This window comes from Acinonyx jubatus, chromosome A1 (genome assembly GCF_027475565.1).
Source record: "Acinonyx jubatus isolate Ajub_Pintada_27869175 chromosome A1, VMU_Ajub_asm_v1.0, whole genome shotgun sequence".
Lineage (NCBI taxonomy): Eukaryota > Metazoa > Chordata > Mammalia > Carnivora > Felidae > Acinonyx > Acinonyx jubatus.
In genome coordinates, this window is record NC_069380.1 from 29,532,777 (window position 1) to 29,554,365 (window position 21,589).

Sequence of the window (21,589 nt, forward strand, 5' to 3'; positions counted from 1 at the left end):
CAGTTAAATGCCAGTTGTATAAAGGCTACCACAATTAGGATGCATAACATTTCCATCACCTCCCAAAAGTGTTCTTGTGCCCTTTCGGAGTCAGACCCCACCCTCATCTCCTGGTGCTTGCCAACCACTGATCTCTTTTCTCTCTCTGGAATCATGTAATATGTAGCCTTTTGAGTCTGGCTTCTTTAGGCTGAAAAAGAGAAGTTGTGGACTGAAATTACCCCCAGGGGTTAACAGCATTGCTCTTGAGGTTCCCTACATTTTTATTATTTGGGGGAGATCTCTGGTGACCTCCTTCCTTGTACCTGTTCCCCCCTGGCCTGGAATTGCCGTGGGAAGGACCTAGCTCTGGGTGTCGATCAAACCTACCTACCTGGCAGCATGCCCCAAACCTGAAACTTCCTTTGTCCCCAGCCTTAGTCAACATTTGGTCCCCGATCTCTACCCCTGAGCCACAAGCATGTCTACCCAGATGAGTTCTGATCTTAATTAAAGATGCCCGTAGCTAAGAGCGCAGAATTTGGAGTCAAACAAAACCAGATGTGACTTTGGTTCTGCTGCTCACAAGTGGTATGGCTTTGGGACAGTGTCCTTAATTTTTTGGAGACTCAGTATCATACTCTATATAATGGAATAAAACCACCTACCTCAGGGTCCTATTGGGTGAATTAAATGATATCAAGTATGGAAAGTGTTTAGTACAGTTTTCAGCTCATGCTCTACCCTCAACAAAGAGTTATTACCCTCGTTTCTCATTCTGAATTTTAGGTTCAGTGTGGTTATTGGGTTGACAAGATACACAGCTCCTTGGGGTCAGAATTTACATCTTCTCCTCTACAAGACTTGTGAGTAGGAACTCTTCAAGCGGGTGCCATTTTGTTGTGAAAGAGTTCCAAAGGCGGGAGCACCCTCTCTTCGTCCTCAACTCCAAGACGTCCCCTCAGAGCCGATGTTTATTGTGTTCTGACGTCAAAACACAGATTGGCACCAGCAGCAGGAGCGGAGGCCCCTTTCCCTTTCTTTTGAGTCCCTGAAAGCCTAAATGAAGGCTCGTTTTTATCAGGGGTGGGACCAAAATAGATGCATGCGTTCATCTTGTCAGAACAGGGACGGGTATTTATTTTGAACTCTACTTTTAGTCCAGTTTATTTCTCTTTTAGGGTGTGTTTTCATTGCCAGCCTGAAGAACATCCTTTCTGTCTCTTGATTCGTGAGCCACTGAGAAGGAAATGGCAGTGGATGGACCGACGGTGACTATAGGGCTGCCTTCATGACGACGTAGGGAGGTTCTGGGCCTGAGCCCTCGGTCATCTCAAACAGATGTCACACCATGAGGGATGATTAGCCTCCTGTGCTCCAGAACGTTCCGAAACAATGAAAAGGGTGAATTGTGACACATCAGAAAATAAAAGGCAGGCACGTTTGTAAGGCACACTCCCAGCCAGTGGGACAGACCAGCTGGCCTGGCTCATCGACGAGAGATGCTATTTGAGTTGTCAGTTCAGTTGCCAGGCCTCACATCTGTAGCTTGGGATGCGCCCACTTGTCTCTGAGATCTGCATCTGCTCCTGGAGTTCATTCAAAGGGAATGGCTCTTGGAATCAGGGTCCACTGTGGAAAAGGATGGCCTTTAATCTGTCCAGCAGGGAGGCTTCTCCTTGGGGGCCATCTCTAGGCCTGGAACCTGGAAGGATGGTTTCCCAGGCCCCGGCCCCTCTGGGGAATATTAAAGAAAGACCCGTGGTGTGTTTGGGGGCTTCTATGTGGTTTGTCTGGAGCTCAGTGTTTGTGGCAGGCGGAGGAGGATAAGGATGGAATGATACGGTGGGCCAGGGTTTATATGACATCAAAGGAACTTCATTCCTGAGGCTTCACTCAGGAAATTTAAACTGACTCCAAATCTCTCTTTTTAGGCAAATTCTTGCAGCTCACGTGTTCTTTTTGGTTGTGGCCTATAATGTTTTTATGTATTGTTTTATGTATTGGTTTTATGTATTGTTTTATGTATGTTTTATGTATTGGTTTATTTTGACTTTCTTTCACCTTGGTAGCTGATATCAGTCCATTGAGGGCAGAAGCAGAAACAGAAATGTCTTTTAACTGGGGTGCCGCTAACTGCCATATTAAGCCTCATAGCCTTAGAGACTTAGCGCCATAGCAGTAGCCAGTGTTGTTTTCTCCCTTATTCAGTGACTGCTACCTTCACCATTTTGTTCTTGGTCATTGTGTCTATAACATCTTCTTCATCTCTAACACCTCCTTCCCCCCGCCACCCCCAAAGACTGGTTGTGGTTTTAGCCGGTGCCATGATGACGGCCAAGAGCTTCTCTTCCAAACAGTGATGCAGGGACCCAGGCTCATTCTCTTCCATCCTGCAGCTCCCCCGCCTCCACACGTAGCTTTCAAGGTCACTGTGCTTGTCTGCATCCCACAAGCAGAGGGGAGAGAAGCACGAAAGCTTTGAAGTATTGTTTAGCTCAGATCTGTTTAGCTCAGATCTGAAAGTGGTGTCCAACTGTGATGGATTGGGATGGGTCCCAGTCCATTAACATAGGGTCACACCTAATTCTTAAGGAAGGCTTGGAGACATACAGGTTAGTTGGGTGCACAGGAGAAAAGAAAATGGGTTGGTGAACACTCAGCCAGGCTGCCTCACCATTCTAGGTATTGCCAGAAGGATTTAACATACAGAAGCAAGTGCTTACAAATCCCCGGAAAGGCTGGAGGCAGGAGAACTAGAGGCTGCCATTTAACATTCGGCTTTGAGGTCACACTTTTTGCCAACTGCTACTACGTCTGGTGTCATCCTTGTACCCTCCAAAGTGGTACCAGCCATCGGCACGCGGAGCCCCTTTGCTGCCAACCCTCACCTCTGCTGGTACCCACTTAACCACTGGCACACTTGCAAAGCCTTCCACCTTCCAAAGCTTCTGTAAGTGGATCTTGTTCACTGAACCTGCACGGACCCAGAAATGCAGCCATACCGGAGACTGGGAGATGTGGTTTCAGTCTTCCTTTGCTGGGATACAGGGAAGATGATACAAGTTGGAATTGATACCAGAGCCAATAGACTGTGGCACAGCAACCTTATTCGGTGACCATTGCTTTTCACCATTCCTGCTGTTCCCATTTTGTCTCTCGTCACTGCTTTTTTTTTTAGCTTGTCCTTCATCTCCTGGTCATTCATCACTGTTTTCTTTTTAATGCTCACTCCCAGTGGTCGCTTTGCCTGATGCTGCCATAATGGGAGAGTTTCTCCTCTGACAGTGGTCAATCTGAATGAACTTTCAAAGGGAAGCTGGCTTTTGCAACTGTATAGTTCCTCTGTCAGACTCCATCAGAGATACTGGAATGGTACCGACATCAAAGGTAAATCCATCCTAGGGATCCAGTAGTGTCCTAGGAGAGGCTCCTATTTCTATTGGTGGAACCATCTAGAAAGTTCTAGAACTTGGGGTATACCCTGTTTCACATTCTCCCCTTGGATGATGTTTCCCTCCACTGGCTTTGAGGGTCCTTGACTGACAGGCTGACTTTTGGAGGTGACGCTTTACCCAGAACTCCTGAGGTGACAGTGCAGATAGGGACACCCCTCCCCCACCCCGAGGGCCTTTCACCAGGCTCTGATCTGCTCCTGAAGAGAATCATGGTAAGGACAGTAGCATGGTGTTGCTTTCCAATGAAAACATAGCTTGTCACTTTTCTCAGAGCCATCCTGGGCGGGGCTGCACCACAATGAGTTCCACAGCCCCCCTGAGACCATCTGCTGCTTGCTGGAGTCCGGGTGGCAGATTTTCTAGAAGGATCTCAGAAGTCAATGAGTGAAGGCAGAACTGCCCTGGAGAGGAGGAATTCTGGCAGCATAAGCTCAGGGAATTCGTTTGGGAAAGAAAGTTTATAATAACAGTGTTCTAGTTACTGCTGAATAAAACATTCACAGAGCTTTTGTTCTCCCAGCAGAAAAATAGAATACCCTGGTGGCAATAGAGTGGTTGTTCTGTTTAAATGTTGTTTTTAATAAAAATCAGATGGTAGCAGTCATTTGACCTCTACACTGCTCCCCTCTGGGTCTTGTACGGGGCCTCCTCTGGGAGGACACCGTGTCCTGAGGCTGTATGGAGGCGCTCTCCTCGAAGCAGATGGGGAAACAGCCATTTGAACGAATGGGGCATGAGCCCAGAGAAGGTACAACCAGCTGCAGAAAGACCAGTAAATATGGTTGTTACACATCTGGTAGGTAGTTCTGCAGTGACACAGCTAATGGTGCTGGTATTTAAACGGCCATTAGTAGACTTTGGCTTCTGCGCGCCCAATTAAGAAATACCCCGGAAGCTCTCTCTTGGTGCTGCTCTGCTGTCGCCTGGCCGCAGAGCTCCGGTTTGCATGGCCATCTTCATTGCCTGCAGGGAGAGAAACTTCATTTTTGTCAACAGCACAGAGCAGATTCTGGAGTGGCCCCCGCCAAGGGTGGGGCATCTCAGTATCCTAGGGAAAGATAGGATTCGGTAGGCAGAGGGGGAGAGGCTAGGGCCTGAAGGTCCCTGGGTGGGGGAAAACACAAATTTTAAAACATTTCTCCTGGGCGCCGCTGACCTCCAGCAAACTCCCTCGGGCATAAAGTTCCTCTTAAGCGTGTGACATCACCTACTCCCCCTCAGGTTTGCCTCAGGAATTTGACAAAAGACCTAACTAAAAATAAGTAGACCATACAACACGCGAGGCACAAAGAACAGTACGGCCAGAGACCATCCCTCATGCAGTGGAAACGAGTCAATCAAAATAGAATGTCTAGTGGGCCTGGGTGGTTCAGGAGGTTAAGCTTCCAACTCTTGGTTTCAGCTCAGGCCATGATCTCACGGTTCGTGGGTTCGAGCCTCACAATAGGCTCTGCGCTGACAGCATGGAGCCTGCTTGGGATTCTCGATCACTCTCTCTGTCCCTCCCCCGCTTGGGCACACACACTCTCTCTCTCTCAAAATAAATAGATAAACCTAAGAAACAAAAAAGAAAGGGATGACTAGACACGTAGAGTTATCTACCCAATAAGGGTAGAACCTGTGAAGAAACAAGGGAGAAGGAAAGGGGGCCCCCCAAACCCTATAAAACAAGTCCCTTGCCTATAGTCCGTGGGCATTCACTTTCAGATGCCCCCTCTCTGTAAAGAGAGCTTTCCTGTGATTCTTACTTTCTGATCTTATTCTAATAAACTTTGGTCTGTTGCGCCTATTATTCTGTGTCCACCTGTTCATTCTTCCAGCGACAATGAACCCTGGGTATTGAGGTAAAAAATCCTGCAACCCCTGGGGCTATACCTCCGAGAGGTGCTGCTTGGCCCCCTCCTACGTGGGTGAGGGTGCCAGCCTGGCACATGAGGCACGCTCAGCGGCTTGGCCCTCATTAACCCTGAATCGACAACACTTAGAGCCAGTTAATCTTAAGGATTCAGTATTCGCCAGTGCTAGGTTATTCCCTTTAAATCTCTGAAAAGAGAGGAAGGGGGAGGAGGCGTTTTCTCTTCCGAAAAACCTCACCGCAGGGGGCAGCTTGAGCAGGCTTCCTTCTACCTTTTGTAGGATTCCCAGGTCCCAGGCTGCTTGGAGCCACTCCTGTCCCTCAGGGGTTCCTTCACAGTTGCAATGCAAATATCTCTGGCCCGAGAATTTATTCAGAATGGTGCCTGCAAAGAGCTTAAAGGCTTTGAGGAAGGTGGGGCCCGGTGTAGGGACATCTCTGACTGTTGACAGTTTGCAAGGAAAGATAACGAACGGCAGGAAAGGCCACTTTACCTACTCTGCTGGCCCCAACCCCGTTTCTTTTCTTCGCGTTTCATAGGTTTATTACTGAAAACCACCACCACCTCCTAATATGCTATGTGCTGCCCAGGAAAGAGCCATGACACGGACCCTGTTTGCAGAGCCTTATTCCACGGAAACATCTTGTCTTGCACAGGCCGGTCCAGTTTGTGCTGACGGTCCTGATGTAATTATTAATAGCCGGGGGCGGGGTGGGGGGCTTCACTCCCAGAAGGTTCCAGTTCGAACTGCCCACGATATAGGCAGGCACCCTGTCTGTAGATACATCATAGAAAGACGCCATTTGTTTTCTTTTGTTTAATCTCTTCATTTTCTCTCTTGTTCTGGGGAAGCAGCAAGGAGACCCAGGCTTCTGCTTTTACGCAGCAAGGTGGTGACAACCAGAAACATGAGTTGATTGGAGGAAAACCAAGACAAGCCTAAAAGAAGTCAAGCTGCAACACAGTGCAGACTGAAGCGCAGCACGGGGTCCCCGGTTCCTCCTCAGCCCTCTGATGCTCACTGTGATGGCTGCTTTTCACCAAAGCCTCCGCTCCCTGGCAGCCGGAGAGAAGCTTCGGGAAGCTGGTGTGGTAGGCTGGTCTACGGATGGCCCAGTGGCCTGCGTGGAACCTTTTCGGGTATAGTATGCTGAAGAGGTGGCCGCGTGGTGGGAGCAGCATGTGACACACGGGGGGGGGGTAGGTCACACTCACCTCTACTTCCAGCCCCGGCAGTGATGGCTGGTAACTTGGCCTGGCTGCCTTCACAGGGGAGGATTCTCGGAATCAGGAAAGGTGGCCAAGCAGAGGTTTGGGCGGTTTGCTCCACTGGACTGATCTGTGTTCAGATCCCGCAGTGTTTGGAGATCTCTGTACAAACACACACAGACATATGACCTCTTCCTCTCTCTCCCACCCCCACGCCCCCCACCCCCCCAGACACTGCCATCCATTGTGTTTTCTATATAACAAGCTCTCGACATATGGATGGGAGGTGACCATGTGGCATAATGGAACAAGGGCTGGTTTGGGAACAATCAAACTCCGGTTCCAGTCCCCCCAGCTGTGGGATTTACTAGCTGTGTTAGCTTGGTCACGTTTCTTAAACTTTCCGAGTCTCGGTCTCCTTAACTATGACATGTGGTACTTGTGAGGATTGAAAATAACTCAGATGAAATAACTCTAGCCCATAGCACTAGGTCTGGTCCACAGCATCGGTCAAGAAATGGGAATCACCAGGAGCTCCTCATCCTTACTCCAGCTCTAGCATTAAGAACCTTTCAGTTGAGTAGGGAGGCTTGTGGAAGAGGAAATGTACTCTCCCCTTGGCTGAGCGACCGTGCCCATGGGCAATCTTTTACTCACTGTCTGTTTTCATATTCACCCGCCTCAATTCACCCATCTCCACGTACTCCATGGGGCCTGCATGTGCCTGGACCCTGGCTGGCTAGATGTTACTGGTTTACCAGGGGCCACGTGGCTCGGAGAGAGGTTTCTGTTCTTTGAGGTTCCTGCAGGTGGATCCTGTTGAGATTTAACGCAGGTGTTTGTCCCTCAGACACCGCTGAGGGCCCTCTCCTCTTTCTGTTTCTCGCTGTCCCTGAACAGTAATAGGGTAACATTTTCTGGTCCCCGGAAAACAGCCTGCTCTTGGCGTGTTTCTATTGTGCATCATCTATGTTTGGCCTTGACCCTCCTGTGTTCTGCACTGTGAGCAGAATATCAAGTGGGCTGGAGAAGCAAGCCAGGCACTGCCAGCCCAGTGTGTGCATTGTCAGGGGGAATATCATGCTACGTGCACAGAAAATAACTTCCTTTTCTCATTTTATAAATTAGCTCAGCGATCCCTGAGATTATGAGCCTTTATTCCCATAGACAGTGCTTTAAAGGGGAAAAAGAAACAATAACAATGGAATCAGAATACAGTTCTCTGGGCAGTTCCAATCAGGAAGCGTGGGTAGGAATACGGTCTAGAGATTCTTACAGCACCCAAAAGCTCTCCATCATCCCCGATCCCACTTTCTCTCCTAGCCTCACCCCTACTTCGGCTGCTTTATCACAAAAAGCTCTGATGAAAAGCTTGTGATCTCAGCTGGGGCTGCCGGGCTGGGGAGAAGAAAAGGGGTCCTCTTTCTAGAGGAGAAAGGTCATGCAAAATGCTGGATTCCTGTGTCTGGGAGGTAGCCGACCAACCTTTTCAGATACAGGTTTGTCCTCTGTCATAGAATTTGTCATAGAAGCAGTGACAATTTTGTCATAGAAGCAGTGATAATCAGAGCGAGGAATGTATAAATCATCTGGACCTACCCCTACAGATGAGGAAACTGAGACCCAGAGAAGGTAAGTGACTGGGCCGAGGTCCTCACTCAGCTGACGAGGGGCTGGCCTGGGACCCCCGTGAGCCTGACTGCACTTCTCAAAGCAGAAGGGTTCCCAGGGGAGAAAAAGGCATCTCTTTCGCATCTCATTTTATTCCAAAGTACAAAACCCATTCCTATTTTTTCTTAATCTACTTGTAAACTCTAATGACTAGTTCTAGTGTTAAATACTTCACATAATTTACTTAATTAGCTAATTGCTAACAATGTGAAGTCATTTTCTTTGACCTTTTATAATCCCCGTTCCTCCCACAGAAAACAAGGTCCTATCATCAGTGTTTTGGTGACATTGGCATAAAAAGTGAATGGCTTGACATAAAAGCAGAGTCTAGTTCTGGAATGTCTGGCTTTCCTCCACTAAACACCCGGTATTCCCTTATAAAGTAGAGTGTGTGTGTATGGGGGATGGGTGGGGGCAGCGGGAGGACATTTTTGAAATTAGGAGCATTACCCCCACCTGTATATTTACTGATTCTAGAGGCGAGTTAATGAAGTAAGTTTGAAAGATTGGGACCACAGAGACCTAACGTCGAGTCTCACCTCTACCCTGTCCTCGCTGGATCGCTTTGAACAAAGAACCTGGCTCCAAGGCTCTGTTTGACTATAATATGGATTTAATAATGGGGCCTATTTGATAGAGTCATTATGAGAATTAAGTGACTTGATATGTGTATAAAGTTTCTAAGACTGGATGTGGCATGCAGTAAGACTTCAACCAATGTTCATTATTATTATTGTTAATAAATACTTACAGGAGTATTTGAAGGTTCAGAAAAGTAAGAAGAAGGAATGCTGCCTCGATTCCCTCCCTCCGAGTTTGCTACTTTTCCACCATGGAATCATCATGGTATCACAATGTATGTATAATTTATCAGGCTGCTTTTTCCATTTAGCATTCTTTTGTGAACATCTTCTCTTATTCTTCAGACACATGACTTTTAATGTCTACAAAGTATTTCATAAACAGACATACTGTCATTTATTTAACTCTGTCCCTATTGTTGCCGTTCGGTGTGTTTTCCCCATTTTTTTTCTCCTTTGTAAATATTTTGGCATATAAATCTTTGTACTTTTGATCATTTTCTGAGGCTAGATTCCTAGAAGCAAAATTATTGGGTCAAAACATAAACATATGTCAGAATCTCAATTCAAACTGTGAGTTGCTTTGTAAGAAGAAGCAGTGCTTTACTTTGTAAAGCTCATTTGCCAAAGCCGTGCATGTCAACATTTCCCACTGGGCTGTCATTGGGAAAGGGGTAGTCGAATACTTAATGTCTGTAGTCAATCGAAAATTAATTTCCTGTTCCTTTTCTTCCTGGGTTGCCTAGAGGACTGTTGGAAATGGCCCTGACCGGGGAATCCTTCGGGATCTCCTCCTCAGGAAGCCTCATGTACTCTGGTTCAGAGACGCTCAAGCCCGAGCCAACCTCGCAAGCCCAGTTGACCTAATTCAGTCTTCTGACCAGTGGAATGGCATCCAGCATCACGTCCAGCTTTAAAAGCTTTCAGAAAAGGTGAGCCCCTGGCTTCTTTGCTTAGTCTATTGTTGTGTGGGTAATACCCCTTATTTGTTAGAAAGTTACTGCTTAAGCTCATCCCCTAAATCCTTGACCAATTTGGTCCTGTTAAGCAGAAGTCTTCCGGAACGTGCGGTCTCCATAGCGTGTGGGTGGTGACCACATCACAGGAGTGCTTTGCCGGTACCTTTCTAGGTCCAGCACAGGGATGCCTGCTACATGGCTTAGATATTGCTAAGCTTCTCCTCATGCTTCTCTTCCTTGAATATAGAATTTTCACCTTTCCCGGATGCACCCTTTCTATCCTTGCAGATGCTCCCCTCCAATCCAGGGCTCCCATTCTTCCAGCCTCAGATGCTTCTTACTTCCCTAAATGGTCTCTCTGCTGCTAAAGTGTTCCTCCTCCAGTCTGTCCTATGTAGAGCCACCAGGTTCGTCTCGCTTAGACATAGTTCTAAGCCTACCACTCTTCGCTGAGGACCAGATTAAGCACGCTCTTAAGGCCATCCATTGTGTAGACTCTGTTTCCTGGTTATCCCATAACACTTTCCAGCCAAATCATACTACTCTCTGTTCCCGAATGGGCCCAATCCTTGTCAGATTCGTTATTTTCCTTTTGCTTAATTGCCCTCCCTTTCCCCGTGTCGCTCTTGAAATTTCAGGGGCACCTGGGTGGCTCTGTCGGTTGAGCGACGGACTTTGGCTCAGGTCACGATCTCACAGCTCACGAGTTTGAGCCCTGCGTCGGGCTCTGTGCTGACAGCTCAGAGCCTGGAGCCTGCTTCTGCTTCTGTGTCTCCCTCTCTGTCTGCCCCTAACCCGCTCGCATTCTGTCTCTGTCTCTCTCAAAAATAAATAAACATTAAAAAAAAAATTAAAAAGCAATAAAAAAGAAATTTCATCTACTCATCCCAAATATCCATATATGAAGCCTGTCTTAACGCCCTGTTGCCAGAATGAAAGCTCAGCCACCATGAACACCTGTGCACATCACTTCCCTTTTCTCAATTTTCCCCATAATACAATATTTTCTAATCCTCCCTTTGTCCCAATCTTGGTAGCTAATAACGATTGTCTACCTTTATTATCTATCTCTTGTTATCTAATCCTCCCTTTGTGCTAGCCTCTGTAGAGAATAAACTCCTGGAAGGCCGAACAGTGCTTGCCTCTTCGTTGCACCCCTTACATCCCCCCAGAGAGTGCCTTGTACATGGTGGACACTCAGGTTCTGAGACAGAAGTTCTCTGACACAGCCCCCCTCTCACACCGCCACAGAGTGGGAGCAGCACAGCTGCCTGGATTTATTGCTTTTCCCAGGAGAGGCAATTATAGTGCTTTATCTTCCCCTTTGGCTTTCAGCCAGTGGCTCTACACCTAGTTTTTAATTTTCTTTTGTTTGAAGGGATGTTCTGTCTCCTCAGTCAAAACAAAATGACGGTAATAAGAGTTGCTGCTATTTATTGAAAGACTACTATGCGCTGGACGTTGTGCTTTACATACGGGATCTCATTCATTAGTCTCCATATAAACCTTACAAGTTAGAGATATGATTATTCCCCTTTATGGATGAAAAAATTGAAGCTCAGAGAAGTTAAAAATCTTGCCCCCATGTCACTAAGGTAGATTAGAGTTTGAGTCAAGAGTTGAACTCAGATCTGTGGGCCCCAGTCCCTTCTATTGTGTCCCACTGGAAAAGGATGGCTTGAGGGTGGGTAGGCGTGAAGCTCTGGCTCAGTTTTCCTGGGATCTGAGAGCCTTGGGCTTTGTAGTTGGGGGAAATGCGTACTCCCACTGCAGCTCAATTATGCTAGTTATGCCAAGCCCCTGGTGCCCCTTCATCCTGTCGCATTGCCTACAGGAGAACAGGGAGATGGCGTGAGGCCACTGCTTGGATCTGAGTGCCCTTGGTGCCCCCAAGGTCTTTGGCTCTACACATACTCTGTGCTTCTTACAGAGACCTCCAGAGCTCCCAGACCTATCACTGCACAAGGTACTCTGGACGTTAAATTATCGGAAATCCGACAGTTTAACACAGTCTCCGGGTCATCTGTTTGCCGGGGAGAAGACAGTTGAATATGGGTGTGATGTATGCCGAGACTGAGACAAATGTCTTCCTTTAGGCATCAAAACTAGGTAAGTCGGGATAGTTCAATGCTAATTTTTAAAGAACTCTGGAAAATAGCATTATAGCACAGTGCTTGAAATACACTAGTTATTTAATAGACATTAATTTCCCTTATTCCATCTAACATGTTAGCTTGTCACACTGGTTACCTACACACACAGTGAGTGGTGTTATATAGGAGAGTGACCTGGGCTTAGGTTATAACAAGCAGTAAGTATGCCTGCCTTTTCCTCTGGTGGGTGATACTATCTCTACCTTTCCAGGCCATTTGCTATACAGATGTCCTTGAGAAGACATTCTGGAATAAAGGGAACTATAGCTTTGCTTGTAAGACATGTATGTAGAAATGCATGAGATCCATGAAGAATCATCTCCTAACACCCACCTCATGGATCTTTTTTTTGAGGATTAAATGAACTGACATATTATATCAGTCAGGATAGTTCAGGTTATGCTGCAGTAACAGATGACTTCCTAAGTTTCAGTGTCTTAAACCTCCAAAGACATTCTTCTTGCTAATGCCACTCGCTCTTGGGAGTTAGCTGGGCACTCTGTTCCAGATTATCCTCACTCTGGGTCCTAACCTGAAGGAGGCTTCATCATGTGGCACATCATCATGGGAGAGGGAAAGTGAGTGTGCAAAATAGCATGCTGGCTTTTAAAAGTTTATCCCAGAAAGAATGTGTATCTCTTCTGCTCACATGTCCATCCCCAAAGCAAGTCATGGGGCTAAACCTGACTTTGAGGGAGAAGGCAAACGTGCCCAGAAGAAGATCTAAGATACTTAATTCGTGGGCAGCATGAAATACTACTAAAGAAATGCAAAGTCCTTGCACAAAGTTTGGCACCGGAGAAATCGTGGCTTCTCTCTTCCTTTCCATTCCTGGAGACATGAGTTTGGGAAGGGTCAAAAGTGTGGGTCATTGGTCCGGAGGAAGCTCATAGTGATCAGGGATTCAGATTATTCTCTGACTGTCTGTGGCTGTGGTCAAGAAAATGTGCAGGATTTCCAGAGTAAAGTTATGTGCCCAAGCTTGCAAATCAGATTAATCAGTACTAATTGCTAACATGCATTCAAGTTCACAAGTTTGTTGGTCAACACTAACAAAGAAGGAACAAGAATTTCTCCCAATCCCCAATTATTGCACAGAGATAATAACTAGATTGAGAGAGAGAAAAAAAATGTTGATTTATTTTTATTCATGAAGCAACGCAATCACAGATTCAATAGCTGAAATACTTCCTGACCTGAACTGGTCCCCCCATCTGACTAGAAATCATTGAATGCCATAGAATGAAATAAACATTAAGGATCATCACAGCCTCCATGCTCTAGAGTTAAACAATGCCAGATGGGTATTAATTCATTTCTTCAAAAGATATTCATAAAGCTTCCCCTGCCCCAACCTGTCAGGTTCTGTGTTCAGCATCTGAGTACAAGGTGCAAAACAAAACAGACATAGTTCCTGACTCCATGGAACTTAGAGTCTAGAGGGAAAAAAAAGATTGTAATAAAAGGAACCCTTATTCAAGGCTTGCTTACTAGGGCCTGGGCACCGGGCTGTGCAATATGTTTGCATTTCATCAAAGTCTCAACAGCCTGTGGTGGTTTATTATTCACAATAGCCATGTGGAGGTAGTGGGAAGCATAGCTTTGACCCAGTGTAGTCAAAGCTCAGAAAAGTTATTCTACATATTCCGTGGGTACCAGAGTTTTTAGCACAGAATTCAGGTCTCAGTAGCTCAGCGTACAGATGTATCCACACCCAGACATCGTCACTAACCTGTATCACAAGAACCACCCTTGTTCATGGGCTGTGGATCCCCCTTCTCCAGGCTGTGCCTTGTCCTCATTTACATCCTCCATCAATGAATGAGTTAGTCAGAGAACTCAGTGCGCATCGATTAGGTGCCAGGCAACGCGCACCTACAGTTATCTTCCTACAATTACCTGCAAGGGTAGGAATGACTATGATCACTTTGCAGCTGACTAAATGGAGGATCAGAACATGAGAAGACACTTGCCTGTTATTCCAGGGCTCGAAATTGGTACAGGCAGCCAGGATTCGACCCACCCTGTCTGAGCCAGAACTCTTCCCAGGGCCACGATGTTGTTCTTCCTCCCTGCCGGCAGGCCTGACCAGTGGATGTTTCCAGACCTATAACCATGGCTCCCGCCTGACATCCCTAAGTCCCCCTGCAATAATGCCACGTTATGAAATCCAGGCAGCTCTAGCAGAAGCAGACTCATTCTGGGAACACCTGCCTCTCCTTACGGCAACAGTATAGCTTCCAGCTCTTAACTCACCTATTCTAATGAACCCAGCAAACATTGATTAAGCAGTGGCAGGCCCCGAGGCTAATGCAGTGAGCCCAGTGCAGCTCTGGTCTCCAAGGCCTTAAAATCGAGAGTGTGAGCGAAACTTAGAGCCACAGCAAGTAGAAGGCAAGTAGACTTAACACAGGGTTATAACAAATAAAGTGTAACAGGAGAACAAGGAGAGAGAAACTCCTACTAGGCAGTCTAGGAAGACTTTGGGGGGCGATGTGATTTTCAGGGCCTTGAAGGATGGGTAAGACTCAAGTGCTAGAAGCCAGGCAGTGAGGGGGATGGAGGGGAAGAGTGAATGTGAAGGAGCCAAGTCCTGCAGGCACAGGAAGGTGCTATTTCTCCTGGAAACTGGTAAGCCCAGGGAGAAGTTGTTTTTCCAGAACACTCCAAGGCTGACCCATTTTCACAGAGGCCCCAGGGAGGAGCAGCTTGTGGAGTGGGGGTGGGGGCAAGTGCGATCAGAGGGGCTGCCTCAGGGGTGAGCTGAGAAGAAAGAACACTCTGGACACTTCGAAAGTCTTATCCGAAAAGGAGCCATCTGGTCTGGTGCGGAGTACCAAGCAAACTTTTTATTTTCTGCAGGCCTCTGGGCTTTGTGGAGGGATCTGTGGTGGCTCCCTGGGCTGGTGAAGGGCCGAATCTCTGGCGCCTGAAGCCTGACTGGTCCCAGCCTCCACACCTCTGCACAGAGCTGTCCTCACAGTGAGCTGCTGAGCTGACAGCTGTCTCTTTCGGAGCCCTTTGGGTCTGCCGCCCCATGCTGTCCCCTTGAGAGAGAAGCATGGTAGGTTTTTTTTAAATCCTGGCCAGTTACATCTGGGAAAAACAATCCAAATGTTAATCCATCTGGAGAGAGAATGAATCCATCTCTTCTGCTGCTGCCTGTATCTTTTCATTCTCATTTCTGGATCTTTAAATCACATTATGAAGCCAGAACGAACGCCCTGCAAACCTGTCTCCTACCCTTCAGGCAGCCTTTTAGACCTTTCTTTGTGCCCTGTCTCCTTATGCTCCTGCCTCACAGAGCTCTTTTCATCTGGGTGTGGCGCAGCCCGTGAAACAGAGAAACAAAGCCTCGCTACACCCCCATGAGGAAAGAGGCAATCATAACTTGCCTTCCTCCGGCCAGGGAGGGGACAAAACAAGGACGGTGCAGTGATTTGGTCACAGTTCCAGCTCCTCCTGCCACCCTAACGCAAGGATTTGGCCACAGTACCCTGCACTCGTGTGCTTTCGTAGGAGGGGACTTACATGTTCAAGAAGGAACTTGGTACATTTCTTCCTAAACTGGATCCTCCTCCTGCATGCATTGTTGGGGGAAAAGCAACAACCAATCACCCCAGCTGGGAACTTTCAACGCTCCCAGGCTTTAGAGACGTACCGGGGGTCCTAACGCTCATGCCTAGGCTGCTTCTCTCCAGTTCTCTGCGACTCCTTTCGGCGCCCTGCTTGCCTGCATTACTACCACAGCTTGCTCTCCACAGTCCTGTTTCTGCTGCGTTTCCCTCCAAATCCACCCTCCAGGCTGCTGTCAGAATAATCTTTCTGAAATACACTTAGATAGGTCATGCCTCTGCTCAAAACACTTGTCCTAAGATTTCAACCCCTTACCCTGGCCTAGAGGCTCCACGTTCCATGCCCCAGCGTACCTGCCCAACCTCCTTTTCCACCTGTGCCCCTCCACACTCTCCATAACTGGCCACTTAGAACCACTTTCTGTTCACTGTGCGTGATGCATCATGCCTTTGCTGGTGTTCCCATGCACGACTCTGATCCTCTGGCGCGGTTCGCTCCTTTGCGGCATGTTGTGTCTTTACTGGGTTTCTGTTAGGGCTCATGGTAGGATATCAGACATTGTTTACGTACTGCCTCATCTCTGGCCCCAAATCACCTGTGTGTTCTTTCTCGGCTAGTGTGGTGTCCTTCATCTTGGCATTGCTAGGACCCAGTGGAGTGCCTTGCAAATAGTCGATAGAGTTTGCTGAATCAGGAGGGTGATCACATCTGTTCACGGAAAAGGCAGAACTAACAGACAGGGAAACAGAGGCCAAAGACTGTTGAGAGGTTTTCCCAGTCTCGTGCTGTGAATTTAAGTAGCAGTGCAATGACTAAACCCAAGGCTTCTGGTTTCCAGATTATCACACCTCTGTAGTCCCTAGAACCAACACATCGAGCAAGCCTGTAGGGGAGAGTTTGTATTTCTCTATGTGTCACAGATAACCTTCATTCATATATTCAACGTGTACTTGTGTGTTTAACAAGTCAGGAAGGTCCCCTTTCCCATGAGAAGCTTGCTACTGGAAACAGAGAAAAATAGATAACAAAGTACATAAATCAGATATAAGGTGAGTGGACAGGAGTCAGAACAGGTGGAAGCTTGGAGGCCATCATAGGGGGCCCGGATTCTATTCTAACAGCAGTCATTGGCTTCTAAAAGCCAGGAGTTTGACAGCTGTGGAACAGGAGTTGGGAACAGAGTGACACAGGGAGAGGAGTTACTGCACTGCCTCTGAAGGATGTGACAGTGACTTGGACCAGGGTGGCGGAAATGCAGGTGGAACAAGGTGGACTGATTTGGGATTTATTTCAGACGAAACCTGCCCACACTTGCAATGGGTTGGTTGTGGCTAAAGTCTTTGGCCTGGAAGAAGGGTTATTAGCCATTGTTCTCATTTATCCCCATCAAATCGATGACCACAGAGGCAGTGTTAGAATTCTCGGGTCATCAAAAGATTCCAGCATTTGGTAGACACCCGTTATTTCTGTGAACGACCCCACAATATTTTATTATGTGAATGATGTCGTCAGAGCCTCCTTTGGGAGTCAAAGTTTGTCTTCTACCTCTTAAGGCCATGGACAATGGCAATAGGACCCTGGTTGGGACCATTCTGGGTTTGTGTGTGGCCCCTGGCTGTGCCTTGCACGGTTTGATGTGAGGGCCAGCATGGTATAGGAAGAGATTAAGATTTGAAGCTGTACAGTGCCCGTTTCAAGCTGTGTGACCTTGGGAAGGGTTTCCAACCTCTCGAAGCCTCAGTTGTCTCATCTATAAAATGAACTTCAAGAATACATGACTCACAGAGTTTGTGTGAAAATTTAATGACCGAAGTAAAGTACTTAGAGGGCATTCTTGCCTTTGATTCTCCCCAGAACCAATATGTGGGGAAAGAGGAAAGTTCGGGAAAAGGAGGGAGCATTCTTCATTCACATTCCCTCCCAATAGCTTGGGCCCCGATGTAACTACACCCCCAGAACAAGAACCTTCATATTCCTAGTAGGTATTCATCTGGGTTTAGGGAAGAAAACAGTATGGGGCACTGTAAGGTATCCTTCTTACCAGCTAGTAGCTTGCTCTTTTCTCTGTCTCCATTGAGGGTAACCGTAGCTTGAGTAATGACAACATGATAAAGATGTCCATCTCCAGCCAATACCGTGGCATCTGGTGTTTTGCTTCTGGGCTTGCGGGGCAGGTGGAAAGTATAAGAGGAGACTCCTGTGAGGACCTTTCTCTTATTGACCTTCATATGAATGTGCGGTTTTGAGTTGGTGAGCAAAGAGGGGCACCTCTGTGGGCTGGCGTGAGCTCCTCTGATGTATGTCGTTCCCGGAAGATCACTCACCTGGAGACGAGGTAGTCTTTGGACAGGAGCCAGAACTTAGAAGGGGGTCTTAGTCAGGCATGATAGGGAGTTTTCTGGCTTTCTTGGGACTCTGCTTTCTTTGATAAGGACTTTGGGGGATCTAAAGCAGGGATGACAAGTTGGTATAACTTTGGCTGATTGGTAGTTGATACCTAGAGACTGTGTCCAAGTCTGCGCTCAATGAGGAAGAGTGCTGTGGTTGATTGGGGATGTCTGCCCTGAGCAGCCTACGGGGACATGTAGCAGGTAGGTTGTGAATTGGCCATTCTTGGTATGGAAATTCGCGGGATCCCTCCAGGATGGCAGGGACTAAACGTGACCTTCACCATATGGAGGCAGAAGGGCAGCCAGGCAGGGAGACCTCCCCATTGAGGCCAAATACTAAAGATGGATAAACTACATTGTGTAAGCCAGATGATCTGAGTGCTTATTATTTTTGTTGATTTATCTTTTTGAGCCCCTTGCTCTTAGTGTAATCTTCCAAAACTTTTGTTGGCCGGGCCTCTGCCTTGTCACAAGGGACTGGTGGAGGGCACGTGCCTGGGCTGGAGGACAAAGGAGAGGGACAAGCCCCTGAAAACAGTGAGGCTGGCCGTGGATGGCACCCGAAGACCCCAAGGAGATGGCCAACCTCAGGGCCCAAGCCTCCCTCCTCACATGTGGATTTCCTCTCCATTGCTAGCTGCAGGCCAGTGGAATTCTAGTGTTCTATAGGCAGCATTCCATCTTTTTTTCACTTCACCTTTTCCAGAACTTTGCCAAAGACTATTGTCAAGATAGTTATTCAACCATTTCACTTCTTAATTCCATTAGGAAAAGAAGAGAAAACTACATAAGAGGGGAAAGAAACCAAGAAGACTGAAATTGAACATTTACCAAATACTTTTATGTATGTTTTTCTTTATTTTTTTATGTATGTTTTTCTTTATTTTTTAAAAACTACCTTATTGAAGTATGACTGATGCTTAAGAGGCTGTACGTATTTAATGTACACAGCTCCATAATTTTGGGAATAAATATACATCTGTGAAACTATCACCACTTTCAGGCCATAAAAATCTCCCAAAGTTTCTTTCTGCCCCATCATCATCATCATCACTATCATCATCATTATTTGTGGTGAGAACACTTTTATCTCACAATTACCCTATGAAGTAAGCACTATTGTCACTATCTAATTAATGATGCAACTGAGGTTCAGAGAGGGCCGGGCCCAGTCCCCAAGTCTCAAACCCGGTCGAAAGCAGAGCCACACCCCCGGCCCCAGGCATGACAGTCCCCAGTGTGCATGCTCCTTGGCTCTGTCATGCCACGGAGCGTGGTGGGGTTTGCAGTCCTGACAGGGAGCCACGGAAGGAGTGTGGGCTTCCCCAGGCTGAACGCCGGCAGGGATTGCTACCCAGGAAATAGCCAGAAAGCTTCATCTCCCGTGGCAACCTGGCGTCTGGGAGGACGGGAGAGGGCTGAGGGCTGAGAAGCTCTTGTGCCCTTTGAAATGGGGAAGGGAGCGTCTTCCCTGCCCAGAGGGGCCACTATGAACCCAGGTGACCGCAACCTTTGCCCCACTGCTGAGCCCAGAATACCTAGAGCCTGAACGATGTTGTATTCAAGGGGCCCTTCCAGGAACTGCTGTCTGGTGCTCTGTGCTAAAAATGCTTGTAATCACAGGATTTGCTTTACAGATTTCTTTTTTTATTCATAAAAATTCAAAGAACTGAATGGGGTGTTACCTATGTGACTTTCCCCAGTTTGAATGGAAATTGTGTAGCTAAATCAGGGAGCGAGATGTCCTTGAGTTCTGTGTGCGTGTGCGTGTGTGTGTGTGTGTGTGTGTCAGGGATAGAGGTAGACATGATTTGACTTGATGTCACTATGAAATATTTTTAGAGACCTTTAGAATTCTCTGTAATTACACTATCTATACTCGGGCCTAGTGTTATTGTTCAGGTGACAAAATACCGGCTGCTAATTACAATAAACAAAGGATTTCATTTCTCTAAAAAAAGGAGTCCATAGCTTCTCTTTGCTTAAAGCAGCCCAAAATACCTACTGGGATTTTCTTCTTCTTTATTTTTTTAATGGCTAAGACTGGCACACCAAGACAATTTTTATCATGATTACATTAGTATGGTTTGTAAACAAGGCAGCGTGTCTTCACACCTTCTGTCTGATGTGGTGGCAGAGATATTACAGGGGTTTTGTGTAAAAAGTTTAAGCTGAAGCCTGGATTTTGTATGGCTTAATAGAGATGCTTACTCCAGAACTGTTCCCCTCTGGTATTGGTGTGCTGTGTGGACAGAAGTCTTGGGATTTTTCTATGCATTCACGAGAAAGGAATTGAGATTTGCAGCCTCCCTTTTCACAGATGACAGAGGAAGAGGAGGAAGAAAGGACAGGCCGCCTTGCCAGGGTGTGTGGGTTCGAGGGCTGCATTCTTTAGACATAAGGGAAGAGGCAGAGTGGTCAAGAACAAAACTCTGGCTCTGGTGGGATTTTATCTTATTTTTATTAAGTTTAAAAATTTTAATTCCAGTGTAGTTAATATACAATGTTATATTAGTTTCAGGTATACAATATAGTGATTCAGCAATTCTATACATTAGTCAGGGCTCATGGTAAGTGTGCTCTTAACCCCCTTCACCTGTGAAATCACCCGTCCCACCACCCACCTCTGCTCTGGTAACCATCAGTGTGTTCTCTGTAGTCAAGAGTCTGTTTCCTGGGTTCGTCTCTCCCCCCCCCGCCCCCCCCCCGTTGCTTGTTTCTTAAATTCCACATAGGAATGAAATTACATGGTATTTGTCTTTCTCTGACAGACTTATTTGGCTTAGTTAGCATCATGCTCTGTAGCTCTATCCATATTGTTGCAAATGGCAAGACTTTATTCTTTTTTATGGCTGAGTAATATCCCATTATATATATGATATTTTTATAGATAACTATATATATTTATATTAGTAACTATATCACTTCTTTATCCATTCATTAGTCAATGGACACTTGGGCTCTTCCCATAATTTGGCTATTGAAAATAATATTCTGTAGTAAACATAGGGGTGCACACATTCCTTTGAATTAGTGTTTTTGTATCTTTGGAGTAAACAGCCAGGAGTGCGATTCCTAGATTGTAGGGTTCTATTTTTAACTTTTTGGGGAAGCTCCATGCTGTTTTCCAGAGTGACTGCACCAGTTTGCATTCCCACACAGCGCATGAGTGTTTCTTTTTCTCCACTTCCTCACCAACACCTGTTATGTCCAGCGTTTTTGATTTTAGCCATTCTGAGAGGTGTGAGGTGATAGGTCGTTGTAGCTTTGATTTGCATTTCTCTGACGGAATCTTAGTTCTGCCATATGCCGTGTGACCGGTGGCAAGTTACCTTACCTCTCTGAGCCTCATATACAAAATGGAAAGAATAATAGTACCTCCCTTATAGCATCGCTATGAGTGGATAGAAAGCACTTAACACAGCATTTATACAGGGAGTGTCCATATGTAGCTGGCTATTATTTTAAAGATGCGCTCAGTAAATGTGTGGTGAATGAATGAAGAATGTTTATTCTGATCGCAGGATGCTTCAGGCAGCGTTTTCAATTTTAAGTTGCGCTATGAAGAAAGCCTAACGAAGTGCCAGCCTCCCCCAGGAACCTTGTAACTTGTTTGTCTCCAACAAAGACGGCTGCTAATCTTCCTGTTGAACTGTGGCCATCTGCACTCTGCAGAACAGCAGCCCCGGACTCTTACTGGGGCTGGAGTGGGAGTGGAATTAGGACTAGGCTGACCTAGCATGGGCCAAGGGTGCTG

At 46.8% G+C, this 21,589-nt stretch overlaps 1 long non-coding RNA gene across 3 annotated transcripts in view; it reads left to right on the forward strand.

Moving 5' to 3' along the window:
* Positions 1–2,559: 2,559 nt before the first annotated feature.
* The window catches only part of LOC106987162 (uncharacterized), a 42,840-nt gene continuing 23,810 nt past the window's right edge, over positions 2,560–21,589 (forward strand). For 2 of the 3 annotated variants that reach the window (XR_001432165.3, XR_008295740.1), the window contains exons 1-5: positions 2,560–5,979; positions 6,149–9,029; positions 9,501–9,686; positions 11,644–11,822; positions 14,729–14,930. This is a non-coding gene — a long non-coding RNA (uncharacterized LOC106987162). The remainder of the gene's footprint in view (positions 5,980–6,148; positions 9,030–9,500; positions 9,687–11,643; positions 11,823–14,728; positions 14,931–21,589) is intronic. The other variant, XR_008295741.1, reaches the window with a different exon arrangement.